At 52.7% G+C, this 22,279-nt stretch overlaps 1 long non-coding RNA gene across 1 annotated transcript; it reads left to right on the forward strand.

The window, feature by feature from the left end:
• Positions 1-1,411: 1,411 nt before the first annotated feature.
• Positions 1,412-19,197, forward strand: LOC309590671. Its single transcript, XR_014228190.1, has 3 exons — positions 1,412-1,523; positions 16,742-16,971; positions 19,093-19,197. It is a non-coding gene; the product is annotated as an uncharacterized lncRNA (long non-coding RNA).
• The last annotated feature ends 3,082 nt before the right edge of the window (positions 19,198-22,279 follow it).

A 22,279-nucleotide genomic window follows, 5' to 3' on the forward strand; every position in this document is an offset into this window, starting at 1 on the left:
AGGGGAGATGCTGCCTGTACCTACAATGGTTGCAGCACCCACATACGTACAAAGGTTGTAGCAGCCACATCCAGCCCTGCCTGCAAAGGAGCGCAGCAGGAGCCGAGCTTTGCCCCTTGAGCGGGACCTCGAGGCCAAGAACCAACACCAGGAAAGTTGGAGGTTGAGTCAGAAGACAAGGATGAGAAGTTGTGCTTCTCCCTGTCTCCACGAAGGCCTTCAGCTCCTTTGGGAATAACCACACCACATGGAAAAACCTTGCCCTGAGACCCCTCTGCCGATCCGAGCACTCGCCTGGCCAGAGACTTGCCGAAGCCAGAGTCAGCTGCGGTGAAGCCAGACGTGCTGGTCACAGGGCGAGCCGTGGGTGGCAGGGTCGGCTCCTTGAGACATCCCAGCATCCCTTCCCGCTTGCTCCTTTTCTCTCATTAATTGCATTTTCTGTCCCTTTGTGGGGCGGGTGTGCACCGGCTGCAGAGGGGCAAGCGGGGAGCGTGCAGCTGTGGGCTCAGCGGCGGAGCAGCCATCTGCAGCGCCCGCCCAGGAAAAAAGCCTCGCAGCTGCGTGCGCCTGGTACCGGTGGTACCCGGATGAGGTCATTCATCACCAGGAGTGCGGGCAAGGAAGCTTGGCAGGGAAAAGGAGGACAGCAACCAGAGGAGGCAAATCTTAAAAATACTCTGCGACAGCGGGTGTTGTATCCACAGCCTCGGAGCTTGTTTCCTCTTGCTGTTATAGAAGGGCAGGATGCATCTGTTGTGTCCCATGTGGGACGGAGCAGCCCCAATGCGCCTCCATCGAGCTGGTCCTGCCCGTCAGCGGGAGGAATGAACACAGGTGTCCCTTCCCAAGAAGGATGGCAAGGGGGTATGAGCATTTAAGTCAGAAATGCAGCACACTGGGTTATGTTGGGTGGTGATGGAGGGCACCTTTCTTGGTGCCCTCACCAAGGCTCTCCCTCACTGTCTTTCCCTGGTCTGTAGACCCATCTATGCTAACAGCAAATGACCAGAGAGAGCAAAATGTGTGAATTGAGCCCTACAGGTGCTTATGTGTGTCCAACTCCAGTGGCTCTGGTTATGTGAAATGCTGCTGATGGCTCTGACCCACTTTCCCAGTTGATTCCTGCAGCAGCTGAAGGTCCCCACTGTGGGCCCACAGCAGCACAGCTGGCCTGGGAGCGAGGACATGGTGATGAGCCGAGGTCCCCGGGCTGGGGAGCTCATGTTCGCCGCCCCCAACCTGGTTGACCTCCCCAGTCATCACTCGGTCTAGCAGAGGGAGCCGGCAGATGCCCAATGGTGATGTCCACAGCAGGCTCTGACGTTGCCTCTCATCTCTCTTCTTTGCCCCCAGTTCACCAAAGAGGAGAGTGGGTATCAGGAGCTGCATGAGGAACAGGGGGTAACCACCCCGAAACCCCACCTGCAGGTCCCTGGACACAGATGCCACCACCAGACCCATCAGTAGAGATGGCTTTGCTTCTGCAAGATGGGATGTGGTCACCTTCCCAGCATAAAGAGGTGAGAGCCGGGGAGTGCGGCCGCTCGGCACAGCCCCGCGGGGGTCGGGGGACAAGGGACAGGGGTGCCCACGCAGAGCAACACGACTTGGTCCAACGATGTGTATCCAAACTGGTTTTCTCTCTGTGGGATGCCCCATCTTTCCTGTTTACTTGTTATTCTGGAAATAGAACAATAAATAATTTATTGCCGATCGGTTGGCGCGCATCCGACCTGTCAGTTAAGTTGATTTTAACTGGCCAAGTGTCAGGGCAAAAGGCCAGGAACGCTGTGCTAGGGAACAGTCAACACCACAATTATAAGATTAACACCTTGTTTAGTGGTCAGATACTGTCAAGTGGTAAAAGATTGCTCCAGTTCATCTCTATAGAGCATCGCTCACAAATTACCTTATTAAGCAGGATCTTGCTCGCGGTCGGCTCCCTGCACCTGTGTCCTCAGATATTTCCATTCATGGTGGAGAGGAGGCCAACACTCGGCCGGGGCTGCTGGGGGCTGCGCAGCTGCGGGAGCATTATTCCCTCTTACCATATTTGCATATCAATGAGCCCCTGATTAATATTTAAAGAGCCAGCTGTCCGAGGCACCTATGAAAGAAAAAAAGCTCTGTGAGGTTTCTATTTTATTTTTTTTTTTAGGGATAACACTTACTGCCCTTTATCAAGTATGCTTCATTTTTACCCTCCTATTCTTTTATTTAAAAAAAAAAAAAATGCCAGGGAAAAAATATGAAACGCCATTAACGAGTTATCAGTGAATGAGTTGTGCTGCTCTCAATGCTTCTCAGTCCTTTTGTGCCATAGTTGCAGCTGCATCGAGCAGGTTTTTAGAGGCAGGAGCTCTGTGCTGGCGCCGACGGGCGCCCATGGGAACTGTATCTACGGGCAGCTCAGCACAAGCACAAGGCCTGGGAAACGGGCAGCGTCCCCACGGGCAGGCAGGGCAGGGGCTGCCTCTCCTGTAAGGGGTGTATTGCCATGCTCCTGGCTTCCCCAAGCTCCTGTCGCGGAGCCATGGCTGGTGCCGATGTCCCTGCGGTCCCCGAGGGGTCATGGATGCAGTGGCGTTGCATTCAGCGAGGGAGGCTGATGGTGACCCATCAGTTAACGAGAAGCAAGACACAAAGTAATGGCTCGAGCGGGCTAATCAATTGAAATGCCATCAAAAAACTAAGAATTGGTATTTTCCATGCCTCCTCAGCCCTATTAATTGCCAGGCGGTTTTGTTTCCAGGCTTAAAAAGCTGTCATTTTAATAGACTATTCTCTTGCCATTTTTTTTCCTCGAGCATTTGTCAATAATCCTCCAACAGCAGCAGCTTTGTTATCCCAACTAATTGGAGTCAAGTAGGGCTGCGAGAAAAGATTGTTCACGACCGAGCCCTGGGAAAAATGCAAAAGGATTTTAATTTTCAATAAAATATGCAGATAAGTAGAAATTAACAGTGGGGAACGGGGTCTGGAGCCTGCGTGAATAATGGTGCTGCTCAGACGATGGCGGCTCGAGTGACTTAATGAGGGCTCGAGCGGGTTGTTGGCAATGCCGGTGGCTCTGTGGGGCCAGGGGGGTGCACGGACCTGCGCCCCGCACCTGCCTGGCCGCCCACGGGAAATCGATGGCTTGGGGTACTTTTTAGTATTTTAATCGATATTTCTTGGGTGCAGGAGGTGAGCGAGCTGTTTATCTGACCAGTCGTGCCTAGCTGCAGCTGGTGGGCAAATATTTCAGGTCATGCTTTGTTATTTTCTTCTACAAATGAGGGAAATGTGGGCATCCCTTCGCCGTGAGAATGGGTTCACTGTGGGATGCTGCAGTTCTTGTGAGGTCAAGTACAGATACAGACCCTCTCTGCCTGTGCCACTGTCCCCGCCCGAGCCCGGCGGTGACCGCCGGCCGCTATAGACGCGGATTTTGGCCAGGATGCCCTGGGCAGGCGCAAGTGTTTCTGGCATGCTCCCCTGCTCGTCACTGCGTTTTGACTCGGCTGGTGGCAGGTGGTCTCTTCTGCTGGTGCAGACTCCAGAGAGGAACCAGACAGTCGGGAACAGAAATAAAAATCCCTCCAGCTTTACTGGATGCACAGAGGCTTGGCTGGATTTTCGCAAAAGGCCTCTCCTGGTCCTGCTGCTGGATGCACTGGGACCAGGGCGGTTGCACTGAAGGATGCTGTTTGCAAACAGGTTTTCAAAAGTGATGTGATAAAATATTTCCCAGCAAGGGGCTGTTCAATGCTTCCCATAGCATAGCCCTTACCACGGGAATTCGCCCAGGGCTGGGAGTGGGAAGGGCTGCCCCCCACCCGCGTCCCCCGGCTGCCCTCCCTGCTCCTCCATCCTGTCCCCGGCTGCATCGGCAGAGGACTGGGTGCTGGAGGGGGACCATGTGCTGACAGGGGACCGGGTGCCAGCACAGGGCAAACAACCCACGTGCTGCGTGCAGGGTCTCAGTGCTGGAGCATGCCACCAGCACCATGCAGAACAGGTCGGTCCTGCCTTTCCCAGCAAGTCAGACCACTTTTTAGGAGGATTTTGCACAATTAATGCCTCCCAGCAGTCGTGCCCCCTCCCAGTGTGATGTGCTGGCCCGCTGGGCAGAGGGGAGGGAGCCATACGAAGCTGCGCATAGCCGTCGAAGGAGGTGTGGGCAGTTTCCTGAGGGCAGGATGGAGCCGGCTGCAGCACTGGGGACCTGCTGGTCTCCGCGCCAGCCCCCCTCCAGAGTTAACAGCCCCTTGGGGAGGGGGACAGCTGAGCCATCACCTGTTGGAGCTCAGACGCCGCAGCTGCGCCCGGCACCACCCGGCTGCTTTGAACCCACTGGATTAGGCAGAGGAGAGTGCCACGCACGCACTTGTGCTCCGCATGCCAATGCCTTCCTCCTCCTCCTCCCGACACTCTGCTGGCCACGCGGCCGCAGCTTCCACGACCCGACATCTGGTCCATTTGGCATCTTCCATGCCAGCTCCTTGCTCCTCACTGCTGGTTTGGGGATGGACCTGGGGGTGGTGGGTGGCAGCAACCCTTTGGGCCTTGGGGGTTGGAGTCCTGCGAGCCGGTGGCTGCAGCCCCTGCAGAGCCCTAGGTGGGAGCAGTGGGGATCTGCTCTTGGCTGGACTGGGCACAGCAGTGATGGAGGTGGGAGGACCTCTGGGTGAGGGTCAAAGCACCTTCAGCATTTGGGACACTAGGTTCAGATCTGCTGAGCTTTATCCTTCTTCTCCAAAACAGATAAAATCATAGGAAATCTGGGGGGGGGGGGGGGGGGGACGGACATGACATTTTTAACTTTGGGAGAGCCAGAATCTGCATGTGGACACAGCCCAGTGCCCGACTGTACACTTTTTTCCCACTCCGTCTTTTCCCATCATGTTCCCTACTTCCCCCCATAGCCCTCCCAGGAGAGGAGCTAGGGTGGTGGGACTTCATTAGCAGGTGGGTGATGGCCCCGGCTCTGCAGATGTCCCCTCTGCGGGGTGGCTGGTTGTGGGCTCCTCTTCTGTTGCCTCCCATCTTGTGCAGCTGCTACATCTCCAGTTGGGGTCCGTGGGGTCCCCCAGTTTGGGTAGGGTGCCCCCAGTTTGGGTATGCACTGTTCAGTGCTGCTCTCCCTTTCGCGGTGACAGTAGAGCGTGGCTCATGGTGGGCAGCTGCGATGCACATGGGTGGCTCCGTCTGCCATCACGGCACATGTTGCGGTGATGTCCCCAGCTCAGCAGAGGACAGATGGGGACCTCGGGTGGCCGGATTCTCCATTCAACCCGAATACCACACCCATCCCTTTCCATCCCTCCCTTACACACATGGGTGACACCTCTCTCCTTGCACCTCTATTTTCTCTTGTTTTCCTCAATTTGAAATTCAAACCCATGGAGACAGACAGGGCCATTCCGCAGTTTGCCAGCGGTGGCCAAGGTGTCCCCGTGCCCTCGCTGAGCTCAGCACCATGGCAGGACCAGGACCAAGACTTGGCTTCAGTCCCCAGGGGTGTGTTTCTTGGAGTGCAGGATTTGCCCTCTGCTTTTAAGAGCAGAGAGGGAATGGTTTGGGTCTGTTGGTTTTGGTTTTTTTTTTTTTTAAAAAAAGCTTTCTTCCCTGTACTGTACTTTTAAAATTACCCAGTTTTGCTATCTGTTCCCCACGCTCATGCTTTTGGTCTATTTAAGAGCAAGAGTGTAACATTAAGGTGATTTATAGCAATCTCTGGAGTGGAAGGGCAGAGACTTGGGTATTTTTTTCCTTTTCCTCAGGTGAAAAAAACCTCGAATGTTAACTCACGAGACATTACAACCACTGCTCCATCAATCCTTGATTTACGAGCTCAAATTTATGAGTTAAAAATTATTATTCCACTCGCATATATTTTTTCCCTTGGCCGTTTTAGTGCTTGTGAAAGGTGAGGGGTTTGACAGCTCCTGGAAACAAAAGCCTTTAATATCTCCCTGAGCGAGGCTCTCCCAGGCAAGAAGAGAGATGCCAGGAGGGCTTTTCCTCGCTGCTGCAGATATTAGTCACTCCAGGCCGATCTTAACCAAACAGAGCAGAAAGTTTGCTTGAGATAAGCCAGGACTAATTAGCAAAGTCCGTTCTTGGTGCCTGAGGAGTCCCCTGGGATTATCCTCAGTGGCCAGATCAGCGCTGGGCTGGAGGGTGAGGCTGGTTGTGGACGATGCCCATCGCCTCCCTGACATTTACATACCCCTCCCAAATTTTTTTTGACACCTCCAGACTTGCTGATGGGGACATGAGGGGACTCAGGCTGTGTGCCACGCGGCGGTGGCGGGTCGCCCTCCTCCGAGGTTTCTCTGGGGTTATTTTTAATCACTTTGGTGAAGTACCTCCCCCCTCCTCCATCCCCCGAGTGACACCAACGTTTTGGGCCTAAACTAACCTGGCAGCAGTCTTTAAAATATAACATGCGTGAAATACCAGGGAGCAAAAAATATCCTCTTTAAAGCATATGTCGCGCAGTGGCTCAGAGAGCCAGGGGATTAAAATCTTAGTGGAGCTTGGGAAATAATGCCAGAGCCCCTGCTGCACTTCATTAAAGTACATTTTTGACGCAGCTTGCCTTATTCAATAACAATTTAGTTGACCAAAAACTGAATCGAAAGGGACAGGCAACTGTGTAGCATTTTGCTGCATTTTCATTTTCAGCATTTTTTCATGTCAATTTGCCATCTGCTGCCCCAGCGGCTGGAAGGCGGCTATGCTCTGCCAGGGGCAAGGCCGAGCCCATCTCGAAAGTGGTGGAGGGTTTGTGTGTGTGTGTGTGTGTGTCCCCAAAAAATTAGGTGGAGTTGGAGTCGGGCTGGTCCTCCCATGGGGTCGGATGGGCTGGATGCTGAGGCTCACCACCATGCCCACCTCCCCATCAGCTTCTCTGCTCCACCCTCAGCCATAAGCCCCACCTATGAGTCCTAAAAGCTTGCTCTGGCCACGCTTGGATGGGGTGAGCGTCTTGGGTCTCCCCTCCATCCCCACCTGTTAGGACTTAACCCTGATGTCCACAGTCACGGCAAAGCCCAAATGGCTTCAAAGCCATCGGGGCGGCTCTGCAGCAGCAGGCGCAGGAGTCTGTGGGGTGGATGAAGCTTTCCCACCGTGGCCAACGTTGCAGCAGGGATGCTGGGTTGGCTTCTGTTTTTACTGGCCACGAAAATTAAACGTGCGTTTTTAGGTGGTTTGAATGGCAAAGCAGAAAGGAAGAGTTTCACTGACGTTGGCTGCTTCCTGAGGAAATTCCCATTTTGAGGAAAAAGGTGTTTTTCTGTTGGAAAACATGCTTGGAAGGAGAAGGAGCAAGGATGCCTCGGTCTGCGCCTTACCCCCAGGAGGGACTGCAGATGGTCCTGGTGTAAATCTGTCACTAAGGACATTTTGTGGTGTGGGGGGCAAGAATCCCACAGCCCGGGGATGGCGTTACTGACACAGGGAACCTCCAGCAGCTCTGAATATATTTGTGTTTGGTATTTCTAAAACCCTTGAAGGCAGTACTCCATGTTATGGAAAGTTCATTGGGAGAAAGGAGCCAATTTCAGCCTGGAAGGGCACGAAACGGCTGCTCAGATGGTATCTAATTGTTTTCATCTCCTTCCTCCAACTGCTCCTAAAGTCAGGCATATTTTTTTTCCCACAAATTGGCTCAAAAAGAAAAAAAAATGATCCCAGGTCGATATTTTTGTATTTTAAGTATTTGGGGCATGTTTCTCTTTAGTGCAGAGGGAACATCGCAGCTGGGCAGCTGAGGGCCTGGCTCTGTTTATTTAATATTCCCCTCTCCAACTCAAGTGGCTTAAAGATGGCATGACCGGGCAGGGTCGAAGGAGGCACCGTGCAGTGGGGGGACATGGTGTGGGGGAAGATTCCCAGCACTTCTCCTTTGCCTGAGTCCCTATGGGGCTAACCTGCCTTAGGGTGCATGTTTTCGGGTGCAGAGCCCCTTCTGTGCCCCTAGTCCACCTGCCCATGGGTAGACCAGGGGCCCCACTGTGTGCCACCCACCTCCTTCAAGGTGGTCACAAGGAGTTGAAGGGAGAGCAAGCACCAAGGGCTGTTAAACACACAGAGGTGTTCTCCAGCTTCGGGTGTCTCTGACCATGTCTGTTCCCTCCTGGTATTCCAGTGATATCCATCCATCAAAGACCAGACATTGGGCTAGAGGGATGCTTGGGATCCAGCCAAGTCCTTACATACTCCTCCATCTACACAGCCCATGCATCACATAGACCTCTCTTGGTCATAGCCCTTCTTGTGCCAGGGAGTAGGACAGAGTTATGGGTCAAACCAAGACACGAGTGATGCTCCTAAGGTCAAACAAGAACAGGAGGGGTCCCAGGGGAGCCGAGAAGCCAGGTCCAAATATGGATCCACCATGTGCATCTTCTCCAGCAGCAGCCAGCCAATGTTCCCACAGCGTGTGTCATGGTTCCCTGAATAACCAAGGCGTTCATACAAACAAAACAAAGAAACCCTCCGTCTCTCCGGAGACAAGTCACAAACAGAGAGCCAGGCCAGGCTCATTGATGGAGCTGGACACAGTGAATCACTCAACCAGCTGTAGTTTAAGCAATTTGGGTCAAATATGCACCCTGGCATAAGGCCACCGACTTATCTTGCGTTTCACTTGTTGTACTTCAGCTCAGGGTTTGCCTTGCAGTTGCTTTTAGTTAATGGTAAAGTCTTCAGGGTTGAAGGTGGGTACCTGCTTATGCAGAGTTACCTAAGGAATCTGCTGTGTTGGTTTTATTCCTGTTTATTATTATGTCAGTTTTATTTCTGGCTAATTTTTACTGCAGCTGAACATAAAGGACAGCAAGAATAGTATTAGCAAAGAGCTTTACTGAGCTATTAATGTTCCCCGTGGGTGCAGAGTGAACTTAGACACTCAGCAAGTGTATAAACAGGTCCATAAAACATGCCCGGGGTACCCCAGCAGTGCAGCACCGAAGGGCTGCAGGGAGAGAGGCCCACCTCCGTGCGCAGGCGAGGGCCTGAAGCCGAGGGCTCGGTGCAGCTTCGGCTTAGCGAGGCTGGGCCCAGGGGACCTTTCTCCAGGATTACATCAGTAGCATGAGGATGCTGAGTGTACTGTCTGGGAATCTAGAAGACGAGGGGTTTTTTCTTTGTGATTATGTATATGATAAAATATGTTCTTCTGACTCTCAGGCTGCCTGCAAAAGGGGCTGTGCTGCAAAAGTGACGTCGCCCAATTTTCCAGTACCTGGGAGATGGCAGCGCTGTTTGCGGAGGCAGCCGCGGGGTGGGCTGGGGTGCGCTCCCCTTCTCCATGCCCTGCCGGGTTTGGTACCCGGTGTTGCTGCGGGCAGAGACCGCGCGGCCACTCTGCCCAGGGCAGGGAGATGTGTGCAGTGCTGTCTTCTGTGAAAGTGGGTCAAAACAGCCCCGCGCGGGTTCACCGAGCCGCTGTGCTGTGCCGCTCCAGGGATGTGCCGGGGCTCCTGCGCCCTCAGGGACTGTTGCGCAGCTATGGCAGGGGCTGGGGTGCAATGGAGATGCTTGGCCAGCTCTACATGCAGGGGTACCACTGTGAGGATGCTCTGAACAGTACGAAGCTCAGCCAGGGTGGCTTTATCCGTGTGGTCTGTATTTCCTTAGCACTGCTCATGCTGTTCGGATGATGCTTTAAGCAGCTGTGGGATGCAGCTTTGTATGGCAATAAAACTTGGCATTTCCAAGCATTCCTGACAGGAGATTTTACCCCAAAAGAGAGACAGAGGTGGGAGAAGGAGCATAGGGGCTGCAGCTGGGAGCTCTCCCAAGGCTGCGGGGGCACGCGGAGCTCAGCCTCCAAGGACCGAGGGAGCGAGCCGGAGCCCCATGAGGATGGATGAGCGCTGGGAGGAGGAAGGCAGAGCAGGACTTTGCTGATCAGCTCTACACTGGCTCCTGTGTGCAACGCGGGAGCAAAAATGGGGGAAGAGAGCAGGTCAGGGGCTTTGCCTTTGGGCACAAGCTGCTTTGCACAAGTGTTTGCTAGCGGGCTGGGGGGAGGCAAAGAGGATCCAGTTCCTAAATTGGAGGCTAGCTGGAAAATGGAGGTCTGCCCTCAGGCAGCTGGGGATTAGCCGTGAGGATCTGTGGAAGGGGGTAAAACATCGGGCTTCCTTCGGTCAAGATCACAGGGACATAGTTGAGCACCAGCCAATGCATCTCGCAGGCCAGCGCTCTGCAGACAGACTCCACCTCCCGAAACAACCGCATTGCATCGGGCTTGGCAGCCCTGCTCCATCTGGCAGCCCCCTCCTGAACAAGCTCAAAACTGAGCTCATATGGAGCCAGAATAACCTCTCATCCCAGGAGGGGACAAGAGGAGAGCAGCAGGACCCACATCATTTTCGGTGTCAGTGTTGGGTCTGTCCCGCAGGTGCAACACCCACGGGAGCACCCAAATGGGTGGGAGAAGTGGGACTGAGCTAAGCATCACCCTCACCCTTGGGTGCGGAGTTTGAGGAAACCGTAGTCATGACCCTTAATCTCTGTCACAAGCCTTTCTGGATGGAGGGTGGAAATCAGGACAACTCCTTGCTCCCGTTCCTGACCCAGCCTTGGCACCCACCGAGCCCACCAAGAGCTTTAGGCTGGTGGGAAGGGATGCTTGGAGGGACCGGTTTTTCCAACCAGCATTGCTGGCGAGCTGAGCCCGGGGTGCACTGAAGAGTGAAGCTTCTTTAAACACCCCCAAACTTTTCTCTGATTCAACATTTCAGCAAGAAACTGAAATTTGGGGAAATTGATATGGGGGAAAAAACAGAATTAAAATGTCAGTGGGGATCTTCAGTAAATCATTCAGATCTCCCATCCTCCCCAAGTACAGAGGAGGCTGGAGTTGCTCCAAAACTGCAGTTTTAACCAAAAGAAGCTAAAACAAACAAACAAAAAAACAAAAAACCACTTGGCCGTGTTTTTCGTCGTCCCCTTCCCCCTCCTTTTGATCGTCTCTGTCTTGTACAACCCTGGTATAGGCAGATAACTGAGGATTTCACCCATCTTTTCAAAGTAGCGTAGAGGAAGAAAGCAGCCTTTGTAAAGGGGTTTCTGAAGTTCTCTGTTCTGGGAAGGTTGGAAATAGCACAAAAACATCCTTTCTCACTATATTGTGTCGCTTCCAGCTCTAAGCTCCACCACGACCCAGATGTTTAGATGCTGATGCTGAAAAGGAAAATAAGAGCCATGGCGAGAAAGCCAGGAGAGTGGGGATGCTGTGTGAAATTTGCTTCTAGAAACCTGCACTGCTTTGGGTACAGTGTCTTTCTTTTCAAAGCAGGGAGGAGAATTAGAGGAGACTCAGACACTGTGAATTAATATCTTAATTCAATAGGTATAGTGATGACTATTAGTCCAACTGCATACCTCCTTATGGGCAACCGTATAGCTTAGCTTTAAGATAATATGCATGTTCAGCCTCAAGCGTATTCAGGGTTTGGTACTATCGAGCATTTTTTTCTGCCTTTTGATCTGATTGTCCCTTCTTCACCACATTGCTCCCAAGTTTTCCCAACCTTAGGACAATTATTGGTGTGAGTTCATCAGTCTGCTTTTAAAATTATCTTTATTCAGAAGGAGGAGGGACCTCCTTAGGCGGAGGTGTGGAATAACTCTGTTATTACCTAATTGACTGGACAAGGAAAGTTAAGTGTGAAACTCTTCTTTATGGTCCGTATCCTCTCTCTAATTATCCTGTCTCAGCAAGAACATCTCCGAATGTCCAGTCCATACTGCCTCTCTAATTGTTCTGCCTCAGCAAGAATTTCTCAAAATGTCCAAGCTGCGAATCCATCCCTTCCAGAGGGGTCTCAGCGTGGGGTTTCACAGGCAGCTTCAGCCCAGCAAAGTCCACACTGATGTGGGAAGGGGGTGACCCGCCACCTTTCCCGGCCTGTGCATCCCCACTGTGCCGGCATCGGTGTCTGTCCAGCTGCTGGGACGTGTGTCCAGCTGGATTCTGGTGCTGGAGAGAGAGGCTGGGACCAGACTCAGTGCACCCAGATGTCGATGGCAGGGGGGAGGCTGCAGCACCGCTGTCCCCCCACCCTGCCAGCTGTCCTGGGCAGAGGGATGTTAGGAGGGTTCATGGCACCGTCTCCCACCCATCCTAAACCCGCTGCTGCCAGAGCACAGGTTGTCCTGGCCAAACCCTGGAGCAGGAGGTGGGAGCTGAACTCCTCTCTGCTCTGGCAGGCAGAGGAGCGAGACAAACTGCTCCGGCGCTGACTTTTCAGAGCCTGAGCCCTGGCTCTCGCCGCATGCTTGGCTATGGGCTCGTCCCAGCGGCGGGGCCCCACAGCCGCCGCTGCGGAGGGGAAAAAGGTGGACGTTTCCGTCCTGTGCTCTCCCGCCTTCTCCGAGGGATTAGGGCAGAGACCAGGATGCTTTAAAAACAAAGCCTCGAGCCTGCAAAGGTTGTGCTGCTGGAGCGACAAAGCTGATTCACCGTCTGTGGTGGCAAGCAGCCACGGAGCAGCAAACCATATGGTGGAGCTGGGTGAGAGGAGGAGCTGGGCTCCGTGCTTGCCCGCAGACCCCAGGAATATGTCATGCGAGGGTCTCCAAGCGCCCCGTGCGGCCTGCACATCCCTGCCCCGTGGTCAGCTTTCGGCTCAGAGCCTGTCCCCGGAGCACAAGTGGTTGTTACTGCTTTGGAGGGATGGGCTGTGGGTCAGTGGTTGCAGGGAAAATCCTGCTGCCTGGCTTCTCCACAAGCTGCCTGCAGGCAGGTGGATGGGTGCAGCGTTGGAGGCTCGGCTGTGCCGCAGAGGACACCCCCACCACCGCCCCAGGCTTGCACGGGGCCAAGCTTGTGCTCATACGTGCTGCAGGTTCCCCACCACCACGCTGTCCCCAAGCACCCTCCTCACCACCCCAACCTCTGCACTTCACCGAACTGGAGGGCGGTCAGAGACCCGCACGGTTTCTCCCCATCCCCACTCCCACCCTCCCTTTCCCCGCTCGTGCCTAATTCAATTTGCTTCTCCCGAAACAGCTCCCCATTGCTTGACCATTAACAAATGGAGTTGGCCGGAGGCCTTGGTGACGATTTGCATGCTAAACCTGCTGCCGCCGCTGCCTGCCAGCCAGGCCCCGGGCACCCGTGAGCCGCGCCGGCGCTGCCAGCATCCCGCTTTCGGCGCGCCGCGGAGAGCTGCCAAATCGCATGGCGCTGGTGCCAATTCAGAGAGAAAAGGGCGAGGGAGCCGCACACAAAGAGCGGTTTATAGCCCGGCCGGGCACCTGACACGGGGAGGAGGGAGGGCTGAGACGTGCTTAGCCCTGATAATCCCCAGTTTGAGTTTAATATATTATTTTTTTTTTTAATCAAAAGCACAGCAACAGCTGGGGCTGAGGCTTTCCAGGAGATGAACTCATGAACAACTGTTCAAAATAACTTTATTCGTACTGCTATTAGATCAGTCCACTGGGGAGCAACCAATTATTTTTGATTACTTGAGGCAGATAAGGCTGGGGTAGAGCTGAAAACCATGCGCCGCAAGGGATCAAGGGCACCTCGTGGCTTGGGCACATTGGCTGTGCTGCTCCCTGGCAGGTCACGGGCACCCAGCACCCATGGGAGCCCCCAGCACCCATATGAGCCCCGAGAACCCATCCGAGCTCCCTCCACGGTGCCGAGGGATCGTGCTGGGGGAAGCACAGCAGGTTGGGGGATTTTGCATGGGGTTTTGCACACCGTGCGGGTGTGCAGGAGGCAGCAAGCACTCATGTGCTGCAGGCAGGCTGTGGGGATACTTGCAGGCAGATGTGTGCCATTTCTGCCTAAAAACCAATTATTAACAGTGATGATGCAGAGCTAATTAATTAGCCTGTCCGAGGTTGGTCTGTCCATCTTGTTCATAAGCCCCAGAGCTGGCACGGCATCAGCACAGGGAAACACGAGGGGTTTGGAGCAGGATAGGTCCTTTCCCAGCAGCCGAGATGAGCAATGTCCGGACTCGTGGTGCAGCAGCGCCTGCGGCAGCAGCGTGGGCAGCGCGGGTCCCGTGTACCCCTGCCCGGGGGAGCATCGCAGGGGTCCGAGCAGGGCCGTGCCCCATCGCTCACCCTGTTCCCATCCCGCAGACCAGACTTAAAGTGCTTTCAGTCAGCTGAAGCCGGTGCCGGACATTTTTGCTTTCCACATGACATCAAGCAAACCTGAGTGTGAGATCTGTTAGCCAGCAGGATAATCTCCCGAGGGAAAGAAAGGTGGAAGCTAAACCACTAAAAACTGGGCTGCAGGGAACAGCCTGCACTGGCCAGGAGACAGACTGCATGATCTAATAGGTCTTTTCCATTTCTCGCTGCTGTGATTCAAGAAGTCTTGTCACTAGGGACTTTTTAAAAATAGACTGGATGAAACAGAAGACAGTGGATGTAGGGATCAGTCCTGCCTTGGCCAGGAGGCAGGTTGGTCTAACAGGACTTTTCCATCGCGCAGTTCCATGATTAATCAAGACAAGAAAAGAAAAGAAAAAGGAAATTGATAAACACAATAGTAATTCCATCCAGGGCTTGCCTTAGTCAGGTTATTATAATCCTGACATCATGTCTTGAAAAGAAGACTGGAAATAAATCTCTAGTAGATAATATCTGCTCGCTGGGGATGGAGAGGTGCCCCAGGCTGCCAGGGGCATGAGGAGTTAATGCCTTTGCTTGTCCCCTCCTCATAAAGCTATTTCTCCCGATTTTGCTGGGTCTCAAACCAGCAACAGGAGCACATGGCTTCCAAGGAGAGCTCGCACCTTCTTCTGCCTGTGCTCCTCAGCCCTTCCTGTTAAAATCATCTCCCCTTGAATAAAGCATTTTCTGAAGGCATCTCAAGGTGGCTGGGAAGTTTATTTCCCGCCAGGTCATTTAATCAGGACAAACACTGGGAAGTTTGGGTTTGGCTTCAGCTGTGAGGATGTGCAGTCTCCAGACAGCAGTGGTCTCCCAGTGGATGCTCTGCCACTGTGTTCACGTGGGAGCAGGTCCTCGCCCGCACTGCCAGCTCTCCGGGGCGACCTCGGATCCGGACCAGCCAGAGCTATAGCTATTCCCGGTGGCCCCACGCTCCGGAGGTGCAGCTCAGGTGAGGCAGGATGTCTACGTGATGCAAAACAGGATTTTTTCTGTCCCTTTGGCCTTTATGTCCACTACTGTGGATAGGTGTGAAAGCCATGAGCGAGGCCACTCAGAAATGTGTCTTAGCCTGCAGACCCCTCTCCAGCTCTCACCAACACCACTGGGAACTCAGAAATCACTGTTTCAGGGTGGCAAATGAAATATTCTCCCTTTTTTTCCCTAAATGGTTGCCACGAATGGAAGGTCTCAGTCTGGAATTGATTTGACTCCACTCACCAGAACTGCTGCTACCAGGGATTTCGTAAGAGTCCGCAAGGCCTTTAATCTTTTCCTTTACAAATAGGTATGATGTAAAACCCAAATCCTGACCACCTCGTGGTTAGGAGTCTTGTGGCACTTGCAGCCGGAGCCGGGAGTGCGAGCCCTGGGGTCCTGGCCAAACTCCAGCTGGGGAATTTGTGTTCTGCCTCCGCATCCCCCGCAGCTTCATCCGTGGAAATTGGAGCTGCTCCCGTCCGGTCCCGGCTGCTCCCTCCGCACCACGGCACTTGCTGAAGCAGCCTCCGCACCCTGCCCCAGGGAAAGATGCATTGCAGGGGCAAGGCTTCCTTTTTTTGCTCATTTAATTTCTTTAACAAGCGTATTTTTGCCTGTGAGCACACGCTCCGCTGCTTTTCTGCAAGCAGCCCCTGTGCTGCCTTCCTCCCCTCCTAGGGCTGCTGCTTGTCGCTCTGATGCAAAATCCCAAACAAAATCCCACCTGTGAAGGAGAAATCCAGAGGAAGACACACAGGTCTGCTGCACCCTCCAAAGGTCTGACCATCTCCCACCCAGGAAATTCCCTGGCTACATTCAGACCTGGCACAAGGCCGAGTGTCTCTGGGTTGAAACACGTGAAAAAACGTATTGCAATATTCAGAGAGCAAAGGTTTGAATGTTGTACCCAGCAGTTCTCACGCAGCATCTCTCTGCAGACTTAGCAGATGGAATATATTTTTTTTTTTTTTTTTTAAAACAGCGGCCCAGTTGCTCACTCCAGCAAAGGGCAGCGATGCAGAGGAGGGCTATCACGCATCTTTAAAAATCTTCCATGTCCCCCCTATCATGATCCGCAGGCGACAGTGCCCTCTAGCGCAGCCCGGGCCCCCCCCCGGCCCCCTGCCCCCTTTAGCACCATGAAATCGCCAGTTTAACGGGCAGGGCCATGTGCATGGCAGACCCCTGCCCACACGCCCCGGCTGGCAGCACCCTCACCTGCTGTCTGGGCTTTCATTCTTTTGGAAAAAATAAGGATCCTTAGCATCACACTTAAGTTTTTATTTCTTCCTCTCGCTGCTGGGTGCAATCCTGACCCCGCTGCAGCCGGCACCGGTGTTTCTGCCCAGCTAAAGGCACCCACTGGGGACCCCCAGCCCCGGTGATGGGCTCTCACGTTTGGGGGCTGCTCTGGGTGCTCAGGGCTGTTTCTCATTCAGGAACGCTTCTGTGTGGGGCTGTCCTGGGGTGCAGGCAGGGCATTGCAGAGCAGGCTGGCACCACGGGCAAGGCTGGCACCATGGGCGTTCCTGGCCACCGACACAGCCCCTCCAGTTGCTTCTGACACTTTGGTGCTACTGTCCCCTATCCTCCCTCCTTTGCTTTTCAGGGAGAGGGAAGGTAGTCTTCACGGACAGGGACATCATCAGCAAAGCACTGAAATGCCACACGGTGATACTAGTGGAGACGAGGCTCAGCCCACATGGAGGTCAAGTGCTCTGGACAGGTGGGAGATGTCTTCTTCAGATGCCAACATCCAGCTCCACCAGCAATGAGGACATGGCTCCTGTCTCCCCACCTCTGTCCTCAGGGTATTGGGTCCCACCAGCCCTCATGCAGGTAAGGACCTTCAGCAATCCCTGAGACTGCAACGGGCACCCGGGGCTGCTCCTGCCAGGCTGGTTTCAGGGTGGCAGGACAAGGAGAGGTGGCCAGGGACAGGTTCACAGGTGAAGAAGCATCCAGGAAGCCACCGGGACACATTTGGCTGGTCTGAACCTGATGTGGTAAGAGCTGAGAAGAGCCTGTCCTGCCCATGGGGTGCTGGTGGTGGGTGCGGAGAGGAGGAGGGCTGCCAGCTGGCACACAAGAGGTATGGGGCAGCACAGGCGGTGTGGCTGGGTGGCTCCTCACATCAGACCTTTGCCATGATCCTCTTCACAAATCAATCAAGGCACATTTTAAATTCCATTAAGGTTTCTGCTCTTTCCAGCTCTCTCAGGAGGCCTCTCTGTAGATGATTAGAAATGCTCTTCTGTTTTCCATCCTAAGCATATTCATGGGCAGTGTTTTCCTCCTCTCTTCTCATGCCAACACAAGTTTAACCAGCTCTTTCCTGCTCATCAGTGTTTGTAGGTAGTGATCCTGCCCCATCTTGGACTTCATTTCCCTGGGCACGACACCCCAAGGTTTCTGGTCTTGCCCAGCAGGTCCCACCATGACTCAGGAAGGATGGGGATCATACATCGTTCTGGGTGATGCCTGGAGATGTTGGGGAGTGTCAGTCTCAGGTGTTATCCCTGCTGGCCACCCCTGTGGGGAATTTCCATCTTCCCATTGCTGATGGGTTTTTTCCCCACTCATGCCTGCAGCTTCCTTGGAGGACAAGGAGGATGAGGTGGACGAGGTCTGTGGTGTATTGCAGCCTGCACAGTCATGGAGCAAGTCATGACCCGCCTTCTTTGGGCTCGAGCACTATGGGGTGCCCCATTACCTGCCCTCACCCTCAGTCTCTCCAAACTGAGAGATGGCTACTAGGACACTGGCCTGGTGAACTGTGAGCATCCCCAGACAATGCTACAACTTTACGAGCATTTAATTACACCTCCCAGTAGCACTACCTGCCTTGCTTCACTTCTCTAGCTCAAAATCTTGCCTGGGGATGAGAAGGGACATGGCCATCCATCCAGGACCGCCTGGCACTCATGGCCACCTCAGTCTGCGCCATTCTTCTCACTGCGGGGCTTTCACAATAACCTCAGCCAAACAACATTATATTCCGCTGAGGAAAAGTCTGCGTTTTCTGCCTAGCTCTCTATTAAAGCAGTCTGGAAGCGGGGACTGAACGCTCCCAGCATGGCACGAGCATGATGCAAAAAGTAACTCCCTTTGCCAGAGCATCCCTCTGCTCTCCTACCTGGGGCTGACGGAGGCGGGGAGGTCTCCAGGAGCGATGTAGATGCAGATGTTTAATAACACCAGGACACAGGCAGGGTCATTAGCGTTCACGGCTATCGGCGCTGTTTAACCACGCACACGTTTATTTTTCTTGGCTCTGACAGAGAAATGTGCTCCTTGAGGACTTTTCATTAAGCAAAAAATTTATGAGAGAGGATGAAAATTGTGTTTTACTGTCTGAGGTCTCAGTCAGTGCTGTTTCTTCAGACGTTTTAGTAATTCATCTTGGCAAGGACTGAGAAAATTTCTCCAGTGAAACAAAAAATTTAACTTCCACATTTGGAGTCAGTTGCATCGGCCGGTTCTGTCCCCGGCATGGACCAATGCCCGGAGCAATGACCTGGTCCCCTGGGGATTCAAAACAAAAGCGAAACACCTCACAATTTATGTCCAGTGAAAAATAACGTGTACATGATGTAAAGCGTTATTGGGATTTGATGCTAATTTTAGTGGTCACCTTGGCTGCGTTTGAGGAAGTTGCTGGTGCTGCCAAGAGCAAATTTACCTGATGATGAATGAGGAATCGGAACATAAAACAAATAAATATCAGCAACACCTTTTTTTTCCTTCTTTTTTGGCAGATTGGTGTCATCCAAGGTCACACATTTGTGCAGTAGGAGAACTACTGCCAGAGCTTAGCGCTTTAAAATCATGTTTAAGTAAAGAGCAGCATCTTTAAGTGCTGGATTTAAAAAGGAAGACTAAAGTAAAGTCTCCCAAAAAGTCTTGTCCATTGGTTACATTTTCATGTCAGTGTTAATCTTCTTCTTTCCTTGTGCCCAGGCCTGGAAGAAGCTTGCCATGAACTTCTGCAAAAATTCCTTGTTTTCCTCCTCAAAACCAGGCCTGAAAACTCCCGTGCCGGGTACTGACTGCTCTATATTTGACCTTTTTCTTCTGTTCATGGAAAGACTTTTGAAAAGTTGTGCTCCAAGATGCAGAAGAAGGAGGATTTTTTGACAAAATGCAAGAAATCTCAACAAGCAGGAAAAATCTTTTGTTTCCATCAGCAGTTTTCGGAGAGCGGGAAGGGCTCCTGGCCAGCTCTCAGCATAAACTGGAGCCAGGCTCTGCTCGAAGGGAGGCAGAAGCTCCCCGTGGAGAAGCTCATCCCAGAACAGCCCCAGGCAGGGGGTCGTCTCCGCTTCCCTCTGAAGCGCGCTGGCCACTGTCAGAGGACGGATACCGGACCGCAAGCCTGGGGGAAATACCGCCATTCCCACATTTTTATGATTTCTTTTAATTACTCGAGGCGGGAGTTTAGAAGGAGTAAGTGTTCTCAGGCTCATGGCACTGCAGCGATGGGAAGCAGAGCATCGGATACTGATTTCTCCATGTGCTTCCCAAAATCCGATGCAAACCCTCTGCAAGTTAAATCTGCAAAACGGCTCATGAGCAAAATGGGCAGGAGCCCTCCTGAAGTGACCCCCTGGCCCTGCGGGCTCAGAGGGCAGCAAGTGTCACTGCCTGCCTTTCCAAGCTGTTGCTAATTACTGAAAGCATTTTATTAAAAAAAAAAAAAAAAAAAAAAAAAAAAGCTGGAAGTTCCCCCATTAAAAACCACAAGTTTTATTTGCATGTAATACCAGCCATTCTGTGGTTTTGGAGATGGCCTTTAAAGATTTGGGGGTTATTTTATTTTTTATTTTTGCCTCCCCCCCCAAAAGAGGATGCGGAAAGGAGATGTGTAAGGTTACAGAAATAACACAACCTACAAAGGGAGGCGGACGGAAAGTTTGCATTACATTAAGCAGGAGAGACGAGGCACAGCAGAATTTATAGCAACCCTCAGAAAAAATGATAAATGGAAGCTGTAATTTTTATTGGGGAGGGGGGCCAGATCACGGGTGAGGGAACAAAATAATAAAAAAAGCATAAATTAGAAACGTGGCTTGACGGTTGGGAGTAGAAAGCGTTTGGCTCATATATAATGTGAGTTTCTTCTGGAACATGATCCAGAGCAGTGCATGGAAATTACCTGCAAAAAGATTGTCTATTAAGTCATGTTAGGGTGAACTTTCTCTATCACGGCTCTGCCCCCCGAGAGGGGCGGCTGCGCTTTGCTTCCCACCGCCCCCAAACCCGTCCTGCAGCGACCGCCCGTGCTCGGCTGTCCTGCGCTGAGCTGCTCTGGGCTAACCTGTCCAGATATTTAATACATACAGGATGAAATTTGTCGTGAAGGGCCAGTGCATAATTTAAGCCCAATACAAGCCTGGCGAGACGCTCTGTATTTCTCCTAATGGCTTTAGGAGAGGTTTTGCTGGCTGTCAGGCAGCTGTCTGTTTGTGGACGCATCCGGCTATACCGGGTGCTGGTTCCCGGGATGTAGGGCCATTAATGCGCTGCCGCTTGGGGCCACTACTTTTACTCAGCAAAGGGAGTACCCATACGGGAGCCTCTGTCACTGGGAGAGTGCGGGAATGTCCCCCTGTGGAGCCGGGAGGAATCCCAGCACTCCGAGGATGTTTCTTCCCTCCGGCCCCAGGCTGAGGCCGCTCAGCGCGTTGTCCGCAGGAGCTAACAGGACCCCAGCTTGCCCCTGCTGGAGATGCCCCATGGAGGAGCTGGCGGCTGGTTTCCCACGGGGTAAGGGCTGCCTTTGCAAGGTGGTGGGCAGCGGGGCTCCTGCCTGCCCCATCGCCACAGACCTCTGCTTCGACAGGGACTTTCTCATGTGTCTGACAGCAAAAGCAGTCCCAGGGGAGGCAGGAGTGGGAGGCGAGGGCAAAGATTTTACCAGCAGAGAAATGTTGGCACTGTGTTTGTAAGCCTCACCCTTCCCCCTTCCCAAAAAAAAGAGAAAGCAGGATGAATCCTAGCCCTAACAGGCTGAGTTTATTATGGGCAGTGCCCAGGTCCCAGATCTCCGGGGACGTGTCTGCACCACACGCGCTAGCAGAGCCCCTTGGCCACAATGGCTCGTGCAGAACATCCCTTCTTCCCTTACTCTGCATTTCAAAAGGATGAGCATCCCCAGAGGATTTTATGGCTTGCCAAATGAACGGGGTGACTCCTGGTCTGCATGAGCAAATAAAAGGAGAGGGAACAAAGCGAGCGTCTTTCCATGACACATTTCCACCCACCCCATGTTTCTCAAAGAGCATCAGACTTGCAGCACCCCAGACTTTCCAAGTCTTGTCCTGACAGCCAAGTTTGTCTCTAAACCTGCCTGGTTTCTTTGCATTTGAGTCCATCTACCGATCCCTTTTTTGATGCCAGAAATGCCTCCGTGAGCCAAATTTCCCTGGTAATTGTCCTTTGGATTAGTTTGGAAAATTGCATAAGCCCTGGGTTAGTGCTGGCTGCGTCTCTCATCCGAGTGCCTAAGGCTTCATGGGGCAAAGACTAAAGAGCTGCGAAATGCAGAGATATAACAGATGTTGACATGTAGTGAAAATACTAGACGCAGGAGCCTAAGATAATAAATCTGAAAAATTAACACGTAGGAGAACGAAAAAAGGAGCAATATGTTTTGGTAATCATTCTGAACTGCTGAACCCTTCTCCTGCAGTTCAAAAATCTCTGGTATTAAGCAGATGTCATTCAACCAATGATTAACACATTACCGAATTTCTCCAGTCGTTTAATAAAAGTTTTACATAACATGCAGGTAATTGCTTCCAAATGTCAAGGTAACAATGCGGGCTTCTATGGATGGCATTGTTTCCAGCATCAGGTGAAAACCCCTCTTGTTGCCTTGATATCGGGCGAAGTCCCGCTGCGAAGACCCCGCGCCTGGCCAGCTGCTTTTCCCGTCACTCCTCTCAATGCCAGAGACAAAGAAACAGGCTCGGAAAAGTCAAAGCCTTCAATCTGGGAATGTTTTCTTCCCTTCAAATGTCTGTACGTGCTCCAAAGCTGTGGCACAGGTATATGTCTTTTCTGCAATTTTTTTTTTTTTTTTTTTTTTACTTTTCTTGCTAGAAAATCTCGTCGCTGCTGGGTGCAAGGAAGTGATGGAAAGAAC

This window comes from Platalea leucorodia (assembly GCF_965183815.1).
Source record: "Platalea leucorodia genome assembly, chromosome: 5".
Classification (NCBI taxonomy): Eukaryota; Metazoa; Chordata; class Aves; order Pelecaniformes; family Threskiornithidae; genus Platalea; species Platalea leucorodia.